Genomic DNA, 9,489 nt, shown 5'->3' with positions numbered 1-9,489 from the left:
TGAAGTGCGGAAAATTGATTTTTAGTTGAAACAATCGGGAAAAAAGGCGTCTACAGCACCCGGTGTTCCCAGGCGGTCACCCATCCAAGTACTAACCGGGCCCGACGTTGCTTAACTTCAGTGATCGGACGAGAACTGGTGTTTTCAACGTGGTATGGCCGTAGACGAGAGAAGACGAATAAAACCCGTAGTTATTCCAAACTCAAGTCCGCCGAAAATTGGTTTCTTTTCAAAAAAACTAGGCGTCTACAGCACCCGGTGTTCCCAGGCGGTCACCCATCCAAGTACTGACCGGGCCCGACGTTGCTTAACTTCAGTGATCGGACGAGAACTGGTGTTTTCAACGTGGTGTGGCCGTAGACGAGAGAAGGCGAATAAAACCCGTAGTTATGCTTAACTCAAGTCCGCCGAAAATTGGTTTCTTTTCAAAAAACTAGGCGTCTACAGCACCCGGTGTTCCCAGGCGGTCACCCATCCAAGTACTGACCGGGCCCGACGTTGCTTAACTTCAGTGATCGGACGAGAACTGGTGTTTTCAACGTGGTGTGGCCGTAGACGAGCGAAGGTGAATAAAACCCGTAGTTATTTTTACTCAAATTCTTTCTGTATCTTTTTTCCCCCGGGGCGTAGGGGGGGGGGGGGAGCTAATGTTATGCCAAAGAAGACGTACAATGGCCTGAAGTGCGGAAAATTGATTTTTAGTTGAAACAATCGGGAAAAAAGGCGTCTACAGCACCCGGTGTTCCCAGGCGGTCACCCATCCAAGTACTAACCGGGCCCGACGTTGCTTAACTTCAGTGATCGGACGAGAACTGGTGTTTTCAACGTGGTATGGCCGTAGACGAGAGAAGACGAATAAAACCCGTAGTTATTCCAAACTCAAGTCCGCCGAAAATTGGTTTCTTTTCAAAAAAACTAGGCGTCTACAGCACCCGGTGTTCCCAGGCGGTCACCCATCCAAGTACTGACCGGGCCCGACGTTGCTTAACTTCAGTGATCGGACGAGAACTGGTGTTTTCAACGTGGTGTGGCCGTAGACGAGAGAAGGCGAATAAAACCCGTAGTTATGCTTAACTCAAGTCCGCCGAAAATTGGTTTCTTTTCAAAAAACTAGGCGTCTACAGCACCCGGTGTTCCCAGGCGGTCACCCATCCAAGTACTGACCGGGCCCGACGTTGCTTAACTTCAGTGATCGGACGAGAACTGGTGTTTTCAACGTGGTGTGGCCGTAGACGAGCGAAGGTGAATAAAACCCGTAGTTATTTTTACTCAAATTCTTTCTGTATCTTTTTTCCCCCGGGGCGTAGGGGGGGGGGGGAGCTAATGTTATGCCAAAGAAGACGTACAATGGCCTGAAGTGCGGAAAATTGATTTTTAGTTGAAACAATCGGGAAAAAAGGCGTCTACAGCACCCGGTGTTCCCAGGCGGTCACCCATCCAAGTACTAACCGGGCCCGACGTTGCTTAACTTCAGTGATCGGACGAGAACTGGTGTTTTCAACGTGGTATGGCCGTAGACGAGAGAAGACGAATAAAACCCGTAGTTATTCCAAACTCAAGTCCGCCGAAAATTGGTTTCTTTTCAAAAAAACTAGGCGTCTACAGCACCCGGTGTTCCCAGGCGGTCACCCATCCAAGTACTGACCGGGCCCGACGTTGCTTAACTTCAGTGATCGGACGAGAACTGGTGTTTTCAACGTGGTGTGGCCGTAGACGAGAGAAGGCGAATAAAACCCGTAGTTATGCTTAACTCAAGTCCGCCGAAAATTGGTTTCTTTTCAAAAAACTAGGCGTCTACAGCACCCGGTGTTCCCAGGCGGTCACCCATCCAAGTACTGACCGGGCCCGACGTTGCTTAACTTCAGTGATCGGACGAGAACTGGTGTTTTCAACGTGGTGTGGCCGTAGACGAGCGAAGGTGAATAAAACCCGTAGTTATTTTTACTCAAATTCTTTCTGTATCTTTTTTCCCCCGGGGCGTAGGGGGGGGGGGGAGCTAATGTTATGCCAAAGAAGACGTACAATGGCCTGAAGTGCGGAAAATTGATTTTTAGTTGAAACAATCGGGAAAAAAGGCGTCTACAGCACCCGGTGTTCCCAGGCGGTCACCCATCCAAGTACTAACCGGGCCCGACGTTGCTTAACTTCAGTGATCGGACGAGAACTGGTGTTTTCAACGTGGTATGGCCGTAGACGAGAGAAGACGAATAAAACCCGTAGTTATTCCAAACTCAAGTCCGCCGAAAATTGGTTTCTTTTCAAAAAAACTAGGCGTCTACAGCACCCGGTGTTCCCAGGCGGTCACCCATCCAAGTACTGACCGGGCCCGACGTTGCTTAACTTCAGTGATCGGACGAGAACTGGTGTTTTCAACGTGGTGTGGCCGTAGACGAGAGAAGGCGAATAAAACCCGTAGTTATGCTTAACTCAAGTCCGCCGAAAATTGGTTTCTTTTCAAAAAACTAGGCGTCTACAGCACCCGGTGTTCCCAGGCGGTCACCCATCCAAGTACTGACCGGGCCCGACGTTGCTTAACTTCAGTGATCGGACGAGAACTGGTGTTTTCAACGTGGTGTGGCCGTAGACGAGCGAAGGTGAATAAAACCCGTAGTTATTTTTACTCAAATTCTTTCTGTATCTTTTTTCCCCCGGGGCGTAGGGGGGGGGGGAGCTAATGTTATGCCAAAGAAGACGTACAATGGCCTGAAGTGCGGAAAATTGATTTTTAGTTGAAACAATCGGGAAAAAAGGCGTCTACAGCACCCGGTGTTCCCAGGCGGTCACCCATCCAAGTACTAACCGGGCCCGACGTTGCTTAACTTCAGTGATCGGACGAGAACTGGTGTTTTCAACGTGGTATGGCCGTAGACGAGAGAAGACGAATAAAACCCGTAGTTATTCCAAACTCAAGTCCGCCGAAAATTGGTTTCTTTTCAAAAAAACTAGGCGTCTACAGCACCCGGTGTTCCCAGGCGGTCACCCATCCAAGTACTGACCGGGCCCGACGTTGCTTAACTTCAGTGATCGGACGAGAACTGGTGTTTTCAACGTGGTGTGGCCGTAGACGAGAGAAGGCGAATAAAACCCGTAGTTATGCTTAACTCAAGTCCGCCGAAAATTGGTTTCTTTTCAAAAAACTAGGCGTCTACAGCACCCGGTGTTCCCAGGCGGTCACCCATCCAAGTACTGACCGGGCCCGACGTTGCTTAACTTCAGTGATCGGACGAGAACTGGTGTTTTCAACGTGGTGTGGCCGTAGACGAGCGAAGGTGAATAAAACCCGTAGTTATTTTTACTCAAATTCTTTCTGTATCTTTTTTCCCCCGGGGCGTAGGGGGGGGGGGGAGCTAATGTTATGCCAAAGAAGACGTACAATGGCCTGAAGTGCGGAAAATTGATTTTTAGTTGAAACAATCGGGAAAAAAGGCGTCTACAGCACCCGGTGTTCCCAGGCGGTCACCCATCCAAGTACTAACCGGGCCCGACGTTGCTTAACTTCAGTGATCGGACGAGAACTGGTGTTTTCAACGTGGTATGGCCGTAGACGAGAGAAGACGAATAAAACCCGTAGTTATTCCAAACTCAAGTCCGCCGAAAATTGGTTTCTTTTCAAAAAAACTAGGCGTCTACAGCACCCGGTGTTCCCAGGCGGTCACCCATCCAAGTACTGACCGGGCCCGACGTTGCTTAACTTCAGTGATCGGACGAGAACTGGTGTTTTCAACGTGGTGTGGCCGTAGACGAGAGAAGGCGAATAAAACCCGTAGTTATGCTTAACTCAAGTCCGCCGAAAATTGGTTTCTTTTCAAAAAACTAGGCGTCTACAGCACCCGGTGTTCCCAGGCGGTCACCCATCCAAGTACTGACCGGGCCCGACGTTGCTTAACTTCAGTGATCGGACGAGAACTGGTGTTTTCAACGTGGTGTGGCCGTAGACGAGCGAAGGTGAATAAAACCCGTAGTTATTTTTACTCAAATTCTTTCTGTATCTTTTTTCCCCCGGGGCGTAGGGGGGGGGGGGGGAGCTAATGTTATGCCAAAGAAGACGTACAATGGCCTGAAGTGCGGAAAATTGATTTTTAGTTGAAACAATCGGGAAAAAAGGCGTCTACAGCACCCGGTGTTCCCAGGCGGTCACCCATCCAAGTACTAACCGGGCCCGACGTTGCTTAACTTCAGTGATCGGACGAGAACTGGTGTTTTCAACGTGGTATGGCCGTAGACGAGAGAAGACGAATAAAACCCGTAGTTATTCCAAACTCAAGTCCGCCGAAAATTGGTTTCTTTTCAAAAAAACTAGGCGTCTACAGCACCCGGTGTTCCCAGGCGGTCACCCATCCAAGTACTGACCGGGCCCGACGTTGCTTAACTTCAGTGATCGGACGAGAACTGGTGTTTTCAACGTGGTGTGGCCGTAGACGAGAGAAGGCGAATAAAACCCGTAGTTATGCTTAACTCAAGTCCGCCGAAAATTGGTTTCTTTTCAAAAAACTAGGCGTCTACAGCACCCGGTGTTCCCAGGCGGTCACCCATCCAAGTACTGACCGGGCCCGACGTTGCTTAACTTCAGTGATCGGACGAGAACTGGTGTTTTCAACGTGGTGTGGCCGTAGACGAGCGAAGGTGAATAAAACCCGTAGTTATTTTTACTCAAATTCTTTCTGTATCTTTTTTCCCCCGGGGCGTAGGGGGGGGGGGAGCTAATGTTATGCCAAAGAAGACGTACAATGGCCTGAAGTGCGGAAAATTGATTTTTAGTTGAAACAATCGGGAAAAAAGGCGTCTACAGCACCCGGTGTTCCCAGGCGGTCACCCATCCAAGTACTAACCGGGCCCGACGTTGCTTAACTTCAGTGATCGGACGAGAACTGGTGTTTTCAACGTGGTATGGCCGTAGACGAGAGAAGACGAATAAAACCCGTAGTTATTCCAAACTCAAGTCCGCCGAAAATTGGTTTCTTTTCAAAAAAACTAGGCGTCTACAGCACCCGGTGTTCCCAGGCGGTCACCCATCCAAGTACTGACCGGGCCCGACGTTGCTTAACTTTAGTGATCGGACGAGAACTGGTGTTTTCAACGTGGTGTGGCCGTAGACGAGAGAAGGCGAATAAAACCCGTAGTTATGCTTAACTCAAGTCCGCCGAAAATTGGTTTCTTTTCAAAAAACTAGGCGTCTACAGCACCCGGTGTTCCCAGGCGGTCACCCATCCAAGTACTGACCGGGCCCGACGTTGCTTAACTTCAGTGATCGGACGAGAACTGGTGTTTTCAACGTGGTGTGGCCGTAGACGAGCGAAGGTGAATAAAACCCGTAGTTATTTTTACTCAAATTCTTTCTGTATCTTTTTTCCCCCGGGGCGTAGGGGGGGGGGAGCTAATGTTATGCCAAAGAAGACGTACAATGGCCTGAAGTGCGGAAAATTGATTTTTAGTTGAAACAATCGGGAAAAAAGGCGTCTACAGCACCCGGTGTTCCCAGGCGGTCACCCATCCAAGTACTAACCGGGCCCGACGTTGCTTAACTTCAGTGATCGGACGAGAACTGGTGTTTTCAACGTGGTATGGCCGTAGACGAGAGAAGACGAATAAAACCCGTAGTTATTCCAAACTCAAGTCCGCCGAAAATTGGTTTCTTTTCAAAAAAACTAGGCGTCTACAGCACCCGGTGTTCCCAGGCGGTCACCCATCCAAGTACTGACCGGGCCCGACGTTGCTTAACTTCAGTGATCGGACGAGAACTGGTGTTTTCAACGTGGTGTGGCCGTAGACGAGAGAAGGCGAATAAAACCCGTAGTTATGCTTAACTCAAGTCCGCCGAAAATTGGTTTCTTTTCAAAAAACTAGGCGTCTACAGCACCCGGTGTTCCCAGGCGGTCACCCATCCAAGTACTGACCGGGCCCGACGTTGCTTAACTTCAGTGATCGGACGAGAACTGGTGTTTTCAACGTGGTGTGGCCGTAGACGAGCGAAGGTGAATAAAACCCGTAGTTATTTTTACTCAAATTCTTTCTGTATCTTTTTTCCCCCGGGGCGTAGGGGGGGGGGGAGCTAATGTTATGCCAAAGAAGACGTACAATGGCCTGAAGTGCGGAAAATTGATTTTTAGTTGAAACAATCGGGAAAAAAGGCGTCTACAGCACCCGGTGTTCCCAGGCGGTCACCCATCCAAGTACTAACCGGGCCCGACGTTGCTTAACTTCAGTGATCGGACGAGAACTGGTGTTTTCAACGTGGTATGGCCGTAGACGAGAGAAGACGAATAAAACCCGTAGTTATTCCAAACTCAAGTCCGCCGAAAATTGGTTTCTTTTCAAAAAAACTAGGCGTCTACAGCACCCGGTGTTCCCAGGCGGTCACCCATCCAAGTACTGACCGGGCCCGACGTTGCTTAACTTCAGTGATCGGACGAGAACTGGTGTTTTCAACGTGGTGTGGCCGTAGACGAGAGAAGGCGAATAAAACCCGTAGTTATGCTTAACTCAAGTCCGCCGAAAATTGGTTTCTTTTCAAAAAACTAGGCGTCTACAGCACCCGGTGTTCCCAGGCGGTCACCCATCCAAGTACTGACCGGGCCCGACGTTGCTTAACTTCAGTGATCGGACGAGAACTGGTGTTTTCAACGTGGTGTGGCCGTAGACGAGCGAAGGTGAATAAAACCCGTAGTTATTTTTACTCAAATTCTTTCTGTATCTTTTTTCCCCCGGGGCGTGGGGGGGGGGGAGCTAATGTTATGCCAAAGAAGACGTACAATGGCCTGAAGTGCGGAAAATTGATTTTTAGTTGAAACAATCGGGAAAAAAGGCGTCTACAGCACCCGGTGTTCCCAGGCGGTCACCCATCCAAGTACTAACCGGGCCCGACGTTGCTTAACTTCAGTGATCGGACGAGAACTGGTGTTTTCAACGTGGTATGGCCGTAGACGAGAGAAGACGAATAAAACCCGTAGTTATTCCAAACTCAAGTCCGCCGAAAATTGGTTTCTTTTCAAAAAAACTAGGCGTCTACAGCACCCGGTGTTCCCAGGCGGTCACCCATCCAAGTACTGACCGGGCCCGACGTTGCTTAACTTCAGTGATCGGACGAGAACTGGTGTTTTCAACGTGGTGTGGCCGTAGACGAGAGAAGGCGAATAAAACCCGTAGTTATGCTTAACTCAAGTCCGCCGAAAATTGGTTTCTTTTCAAAAAACTAGGCGTCTACAGCACCCGGTGTTCCCAGGCGGTCACCCATCCAAGTACTGACCGGGCCCGACGTTGCTTAACTTCAGTGATCGGACGAGAACTGGTGTTTTCAACGTGGTGTGGCCGTAGACGAGCGAAGGTGAATAAAACCCGTAGTTATTTTTACTCAAATTCTTTCTGTATCTTTTTTCCCCCGGGGCGTAGGGGGGGGGGGAGCTAATGTTATGCCAAAGAAGACGTACAATGGCCTGAAGTGCGGAAAATTGATTTTTAGTTGAAACAATCGGGAAAAAAGGCGTCTACAGCACCCGGTGTTCCCAGGCGGTCACCCATCCAAGTACTAACCGGGCCCGACGTTGCTTAACTTCAGTGATCGGACGAGAACTGGTGTTTTCAACGTGGTATGGCCGTAGACGAGAGAAGACGAATAAAACCCGTAGTTATTCCAAACTCAAGTCCGCCGAAAATTGGTTTCTTTTCAAAAAAACTAGGCGTCTACAGCACCCGGTGTTCCCAGGCGGTCACCCATCCAAGTACTGACCGGGCCCGACGTTGCTTAACTTCAGTGATCGGACGAGAACTGGTGTTTTCAACGTGGTGTGGCCGTAGACGAGAGAAGGCGAATAAAACCCGTAGTTATGCTTAACTCAAGTCCGCCGAAAATTGGTTTCTTTTCAAAAAACTAGGCGTCTACAGCACCCGGTGTTCCCAGGCGGTCACCCATCCAAGTACTGACCGGGCCCGACGTTGCTTAACTTCAGTGATCGGACGAGAACTGGTGTTTTCAACGTGGTGTGGCCGTAGACGAGCGAAGGTGAATAAAACCCGTAGTTATTTTTACTCAAATTCTTTCTGTATCTTTTTTCCCCCGGGGCGTAGGGGGGGGGGGAGCTAATGTTATGCCAAAGAAGACGTACAATGGCCTGAAGTGCGGAAAATTGATTTTTAGTTGAAACAATCGGGAAAAAAGGCGTCTACAGCACCCGGTGTTCCCAGGCGGTCACCCATCCAAGTACTAACCGGGCCCGACGTTGCTTAACTTCAGTGATCGGACGAGAACTGGTGTTTTCAACGTGGTATGGCCGTAGACGAGAGAAGACGAATAAAACCCGTAGTTATTCCAAACTCAAGTCCGCCGAAAATTGGTTTCTTTTCAAAAAAACTAGGCGTCTACAGCACCCGGTGTTCCCAGGCGGTCACCCATCCAAGTACTGACCGGGCCCGACGTTGCTTAACTTCAGTGATCGGACGAGAACTGGTGTTTTCAACGTGGTGTGGCCGTAGACGAGAGAAGGCGAATAAAACCCGTAGTTATGCTTAACTCAAGTCCGCCGAAAATTGGTTTCTTTTCAAAAAACTAGGCGTCTACAGCACCCGGTGTTCCCAGGCGGTCACCCATCCAAGTACTGACCGGGCCCGACGTTGCTTAACTTCAGTGATCGGACGAGAACTGGTGTTTTCAACGTGGTGTGGCCGTAGACGAGCGAAGGTGAATAAAACCCGTAGTTATTTTTACTCAAATTCTTTCTGTATCTTTTTTCCCCCGGGGCGTAGGGGGGGGGGGGAGCTAATGTTATGCCAAAGAAGACGTACAATGGCCTGAAGTGCGGAAAATTGATTTTTAGTTGAAACAATCGGGAAAAAAGGCGTCTACAGCACCCGGTGTTCCCAGGCGGTCACCCATCCAAGTACTAACCGGGCCCGACGTTGCTTAACTTCAGTGATCGGACGAGAACTGGTGTTTTCAACGTGGTATGGCCGTAGACGAGAGAAGACGAATAAAACCCGTAGTTATTCCAAACTCAAGTCCGCCGAAAATTGGTTTCTTTTCAAAAAAACTAGGCGTCTACAGCACCCGGTGTTCCCAGGCGGTCACCCATCCAAGTACTGACCGGGCCCGACGTTGCTTAACTTCAGTGATCGGACGAGAACTGGTGTTTTCAACGTGGTGTGGCCGTAGACGAGAGAAGGCGAATAAAACCCGTAGTTATGCTTAACTCAAGTCCGCCGAAAATTGGTTTCTTTTCAAAAAACTAGGCGTCTACAGCACCCGGTGTTCCCAGGCGGTCACCCATCCAAGTACTGACCGGGCCCGACGTTGCTTAACTTCAGTGATCGGACGAGAACTGGTGTTTTCAACGTGGTGTGGCCGTAGACGAGCGAAGGTGAATAAAACCCGTAGTTATTTTTACTCAAATTCTTTCTGTATCTTTTTTCCCCCGGGGCGTAGGGGGGGGGGGGAGCTAATGTTATGCCAAAGAAGACGTACAATGGCCTGAAGTGCGGAAAATTGATTTTTAGTTGAAA

The 9,489-nt window shown here is 49.6% G+C and overlaps 42 non-coding genes across 42 annotated transcripts; all 42 read right to left on the bottom strand.

The window, feature by feature from the left end:
- Positions 1-47: 47 nt before the first annotated feature.
- LOC130011975 (5S ribosomal RNA) lies at positions 48-166 on the bottom strand. The gene has a single exon (XR_008787290.1). It is a non-coding gene; the product is annotated as a 5S ribosomal RNA (ribosomal RNA).
- Positions 167-243: 77 nt separating this feature from the next.
- Positions 244-362, bottom strand: LOC130012007 (5S ribosomal RNA). Its single transcript, XR_008787322.1, has one exon. It is a non-coding gene; the product is annotated as a 5S ribosomal RNA (ribosomal RNA).
- A 76-nt stretch (positions 363-438) lies between these two features.
- On the bottom strand, positions 439-557 carry LOC130012006 (5S ribosomal RNA). The gene has a single exon (XR_008787321.1). It is a non-coding gene; the product is annotated as a 5S ribosomal RNA (ribosomal RNA).
- A 167-nt stretch (positions 558-724) lies between these two features.
- Positions 725-843, bottom strand: LOC130011964 (5S ribosomal RNA). Its single transcript, XR_008787279.1, has one exon. It is a non-coding gene; the product is annotated as a 5S ribosomal RNA (ribosomal RNA).
- A 77-nt stretch (positions 844-920) lies between these two features.
- LOC130012005 (5S ribosomal RNA) lies at positions 921-1,039 on the bottom strand. Its single transcript, XR_008787320.1, has one exon. It is a non-coding gene; the product is annotated as a 5S ribosomal RNA (ribosomal RNA).
- Positions 1,040-1,115: 76 nt separating this feature from the next.
- LOC130012004 (5S ribosomal RNA) lies at positions 1,116-1,234 on the bottom strand. Its single transcript, XR_008787319.1, has one exon. It is a non-coding gene; the product is annotated as a 5S ribosomal RNA (ribosomal RNA).
- A 166-nt stretch (positions 1,235-1,400) lies between these two features.
- On the bottom strand, positions 1,401-1,519 carry LOC130011953 (5S ribosomal RNA). Its single transcript, XR_008787268.1, has one exon. It is a non-coding gene; the product is annotated as a 5S ribosomal RNA (ribosomal RNA).
- A 77-nt stretch (positions 1,520-1,596) lies between these two features.
- LOC130012003 (5S ribosomal RNA) lies at positions 1,597-1,715 on the bottom strand. Its single transcript, XR_008787318.1, has one exon. It is a non-coding gene; the product is annotated as a 5S ribosomal RNA (ribosomal RNA).
- A 76-nt stretch (positions 1,716-1,791) lies between these two features.
- On the bottom strand, positions 1,792-1,910 carry LOC130012002 (5S ribosomal RNA). Its single transcript, XR_008787317.1, has one exon. It is a non-coding gene; the product is annotated as a 5S ribosomal RNA (ribosomal RNA).
- Positions 1,911-2,076: 166 nt separating this feature from the next.
- On the bottom strand, positions 2,077-2,195 carry LOC130011942 (5S ribosomal RNA). The gene has a single exon (XR_008787257.1). It is a non-coding gene; the product is annotated as a 5S ribosomal RNA (ribosomal RNA).
- Positions 2,196-2,272: 77 nt separating this feature from the next.
- LOC130012001 (5S ribosomal RNA) lies at positions 2,273-2,391 on the bottom strand. Its single transcript, XR_008787316.1, has one exon. It is a non-coding gene; the product is annotated as a 5S ribosomal RNA (ribosomal RNA).
- Positions 2,392-2,467: 76 nt separating this feature from the next.
- On the bottom strand, positions 2,468-2,586 carry LOC130012000 (5S ribosomal RNA). The gene has a single exon (XR_008787315.1). It is a non-coding gene; the product is annotated as a 5S ribosomal RNA (ribosomal RNA).
- Positions 2,587-2,751: 165 nt separating this feature from the next.
- On the bottom strand, positions 2,752-2,870 carry LOC130011931 (5S ribosomal RNA). Its single transcript, XR_008787246.1, has one exon. It is a non-coding gene; the product is annotated as a 5S ribosomal RNA (ribosomal RNA).
- Positions 2,871-2,947: 77 nt separating this feature from the next.
- On the bottom strand, positions 2,948-3,066 carry LOC130011999 (5S ribosomal RNA). Its single transcript, XR_008787314.1, has one exon. It is a non-coding gene; the product is annotated as a 5S ribosomal RNA (ribosomal RNA).
- A 76-nt stretch (positions 3,067-3,142) lies between these two features.
- On the bottom strand, positions 3,143-3,261 carry LOC130011998 (5S ribosomal RNA). The gene has a single exon (XR_008787313.1). It is a non-coding gene; the product is annotated as a 5S ribosomal RNA (ribosomal RNA).
- A 166-nt stretch (positions 3,262-3,427) lies between these two features.
- LOC130011920 (5S ribosomal RNA) lies at positions 3,428-3,546 on the bottom strand. The gene has a single exon (XR_008787234.1). It is a non-coding gene; the product is annotated as a 5S ribosomal RNA (ribosomal RNA).
- A 77-nt stretch (positions 3,547-3,623) lies between these two features.
- Positions 3,624-3,742, bottom strand: LOC130011996 (5S ribosomal RNA). Its single transcript, XR_008787311.1, has one exon. It is a non-coding gene; the product is annotated as a 5S ribosomal RNA (ribosomal RNA).
- A 76-nt stretch (positions 3,743-3,818) lies between these two features.
- LOC130011995 (5S ribosomal RNA) lies at positions 3,819-3,937 on the bottom strand. The gene has a single exon (XR_008787310.1). It is a non-coding gene; the product is annotated as a 5S ribosomal RNA (ribosomal RNA).
- Positions 3,938-4,105: 168 nt separating this feature from the next.
- Positions 4,106-4,224, bottom strand: LOC130011908 (5S ribosomal RNA). Its single transcript, XR_008787222.1, has one exon. It is a non-coding gene; the product is annotated as a 5S ribosomal RNA (ribosomal RNA).
- Positions 4,225-4,301: 77 nt separating this feature from the next.
- On the bottom strand, positions 4,302-4,420 carry LOC130011994 (5S ribosomal RNA). Its single transcript, XR_008787309.1, has one exon. It is a non-coding gene; the product is annotated as a 5S ribosomal RNA (ribosomal RNA).
- A 76-nt stretch (positions 4,421-4,496) lies between these two features.
- LOC130011993 (5S ribosomal RNA) lies at positions 4,497-4,615 on the bottom strand. Its single transcript, XR_008787308.1, has one exon. It is a non-coding gene; the product is annotated as a 5S ribosomal RNA (ribosomal RNA).
- Positions 4,616-4,780: 165 nt separating this feature from the next.
- Positions 4,781-4,899, bottom strand: LOC130011897 (5S ribosomal RNA). The gene has a single exon (XR_008787211.1). It is a non-coding gene; the product is annotated as a 5S ribosomal RNA (ribosomal RNA).
- Positions 4,900-4,976: 77 nt separating this feature from the next.
- Positions 4,977-5,095, bottom strand: LOC130011604 (5S ribosomal RNA). The gene has a single exon (XR_008786911.1). It is a non-coding gene; the product is annotated as a 5S ribosomal RNA (ribosomal RNA).
- Positions 5,096-5,171: 76 nt separating this feature from the next.
- LOC130011992 (5S ribosomal RNA) lies at positions 5,172-5,290 on the bottom strand. The gene has a single exon (XR_008787307.1). It is a non-coding gene; the product is annotated as a 5S ribosomal RNA (ribosomal RNA).
- A 164-nt stretch (positions 5,291-5,454) lies between these two features.
- On the bottom strand, positions 5,455-5,573 carry LOC130011886 (5S ribosomal RNA). The gene has a single exon (XR_008787200.1). It is a non-coding gene; the product is annotated as a 5S ribosomal RNA (ribosomal RNA).
- Positions 5,574-5,650: 77 nt separating this feature from the next.
- LOC130011991 (5S ribosomal RNA) lies at positions 5,651-5,769 on the bottom strand. The gene has a single exon (XR_008787306.1). It is a non-coding gene; the product is annotated as a 5S ribosomal RNA (ribosomal RNA).
- Positions 5,770-5,845: 76 nt separating this feature from the next.
- Positions 5,846-5,964, bottom strand: LOC130011990 (5S ribosomal RNA). The gene has a single exon (XR_008787305.1). It is a non-coding gene; the product is annotated as a 5S ribosomal RNA (ribosomal RNA).
- Positions 5,965-6,129: 165 nt separating this feature from the next.
- LOC130011875 (5S ribosomal RNA) lies at positions 6,130-6,248 on the bottom strand. The gene has a single exon (XR_008787189.1). It is a non-coding gene; the product is annotated as a 5S ribosomal RNA (ribosomal RNA).
- A 77-nt stretch (positions 6,249-6,325) lies between these two features.
- On the bottom strand, positions 6,326-6,444 carry LOC130011989 (5S ribosomal RNA). The gene has a single exon (XR_008787304.1). It is a non-coding gene; the product is annotated as a 5S ribosomal RNA (ribosomal RNA).
- A 76-nt stretch (positions 6,445-6,520) lies between these two features.
- LOC130011988 (5S ribosomal RNA) lies at positions 6,521-6,639 on the bottom strand. The gene has a single exon (XR_008787303.1). It is a non-coding gene; the product is annotated as a 5S ribosomal RNA (ribosomal RNA).
- Positions 6,640-6,803: 164 nt separating this feature from the next.
- On the bottom strand, positions 6,804-6,922 carry LOC130011864 (5S ribosomal RNA). The gene has a single exon (XR_008787177.1). It is a non-coding gene; the product is annotated as a 5S ribosomal RNA (ribosomal RNA).
- A 77-nt stretch (positions 6,923-6,999) lies between these two features.
- Positions 7,000-7,118, bottom strand: LOC130011987 (5S ribosomal RNA). Its single transcript, XR_008787302.1, has one exon. It is a non-coding gene; the product is annotated as a 5S ribosomal RNA (ribosomal RNA).
- Positions 7,119-7,194: 76 nt separating this feature from the next.
- On the bottom strand, positions 7,195-7,313 carry LOC130011985 (5S ribosomal RNA). Its single transcript, XR_008787300.1, has one exon. It is a non-coding gene; the product is annotated as a 5S ribosomal RNA (ribosomal RNA).
- A 165-nt stretch (positions 7,314-7,478) lies between these two features.
- LOC130011853 (5S ribosomal RNA) lies at positions 7,479-7,597 on the bottom strand. Its single transcript, XR_008787164.1, has one exon. It is a non-coding gene; the product is annotated as a 5S ribosomal RNA (ribosomal RNA).
- Positions 7,598-7,674: 77 nt separating this feature from the next.
- On the bottom strand, positions 7,675-7,793 carry LOC130011984 (5S ribosomal RNA). Its single transcript, XR_008787299.1, has one exon. It is a non-coding gene; the product is annotated as a 5S ribosomal RNA (ribosomal RNA).
- A 76-nt stretch (positions 7,794-7,869) lies between these two features.
- Positions 7,870-7,988, bottom strand: LOC130011983 (5S ribosomal RNA). Its single transcript, XR_008787298.1, has one exon. It is a non-coding gene; the product is annotated as a 5S ribosomal RNA (ribosomal RNA).
- Positions 7,989-8,153: 165 nt separating this feature from the next.
- Positions 8,154-8,272, bottom strand: LOC130011841 (5S ribosomal RNA). Its single transcript, XR_008787152.1, has one exon. It is a non-coding gene; the product is annotated as a 5S ribosomal RNA (ribosomal RNA).
- A 77-nt stretch (positions 8,273-8,349) lies between these two features.
- On the bottom strand, positions 8,350-8,468 carry LOC130011982 (5S ribosomal RNA). Its single transcript, XR_008787297.1, has one exon. It is a non-coding gene; the product is annotated as a 5S ribosomal RNA (ribosomal RNA).
- A 76-nt stretch (positions 8,469-8,544) lies between these two features.
- LOC130011981 (5S ribosomal RNA) lies at positions 8,545-8,663 on the bottom strand. Its single transcript, XR_008787296.1, has one exon. It is a non-coding gene; the product is annotated as a 5S ribosomal RNA (ribosomal RNA).
- Positions 8,664-8,829: 166 nt separating this feature from the next.
- On the bottom strand, positions 8,830-8,948 carry LOC130011830 (5S ribosomal RNA). The gene has a single exon (XR_008787141.1). It is a non-coding gene; the product is annotated as a 5S ribosomal RNA (ribosomal RNA).
- A 77-nt stretch (positions 8,949-9,025) lies between these two features.
- Positions 9,026-9,144, bottom strand: LOC130011980 (5S ribosomal RNA). Its single transcript, XR_008787295.1, has one exon. It is a non-coding gene; the product is annotated as a 5S ribosomal RNA (ribosomal RNA).
- Positions 9,145-9,220: 76 nt separating this feature from the next.
- Positions 9,221-9,339, bottom strand: LOC130011979 (5S ribosomal RNA). Its single transcript, XR_008787294.1, has one exon. It is a non-coding gene; the product is annotated as a 5S ribosomal RNA (ribosomal RNA).
- Positions 9,340-9,489: the final 150 nt, after the last annotated feature.

This window comes from Patella vulgata, chromosome 2, assembly GCF_932274485.2.
Source record: "Patella vulgata chromosome 2, xgPatVulg1.2, whole genome shotgun sequence".
NCBI classification, from domain to species: domain Eukaryota; kingdom Metazoa; phylum Mollusca; class Gastropoda; family Patellidae; genus Patella; species Patella vulgata.
This window is presented reverse-complemented; position numbering and strand designations above follow the sequence as displayed.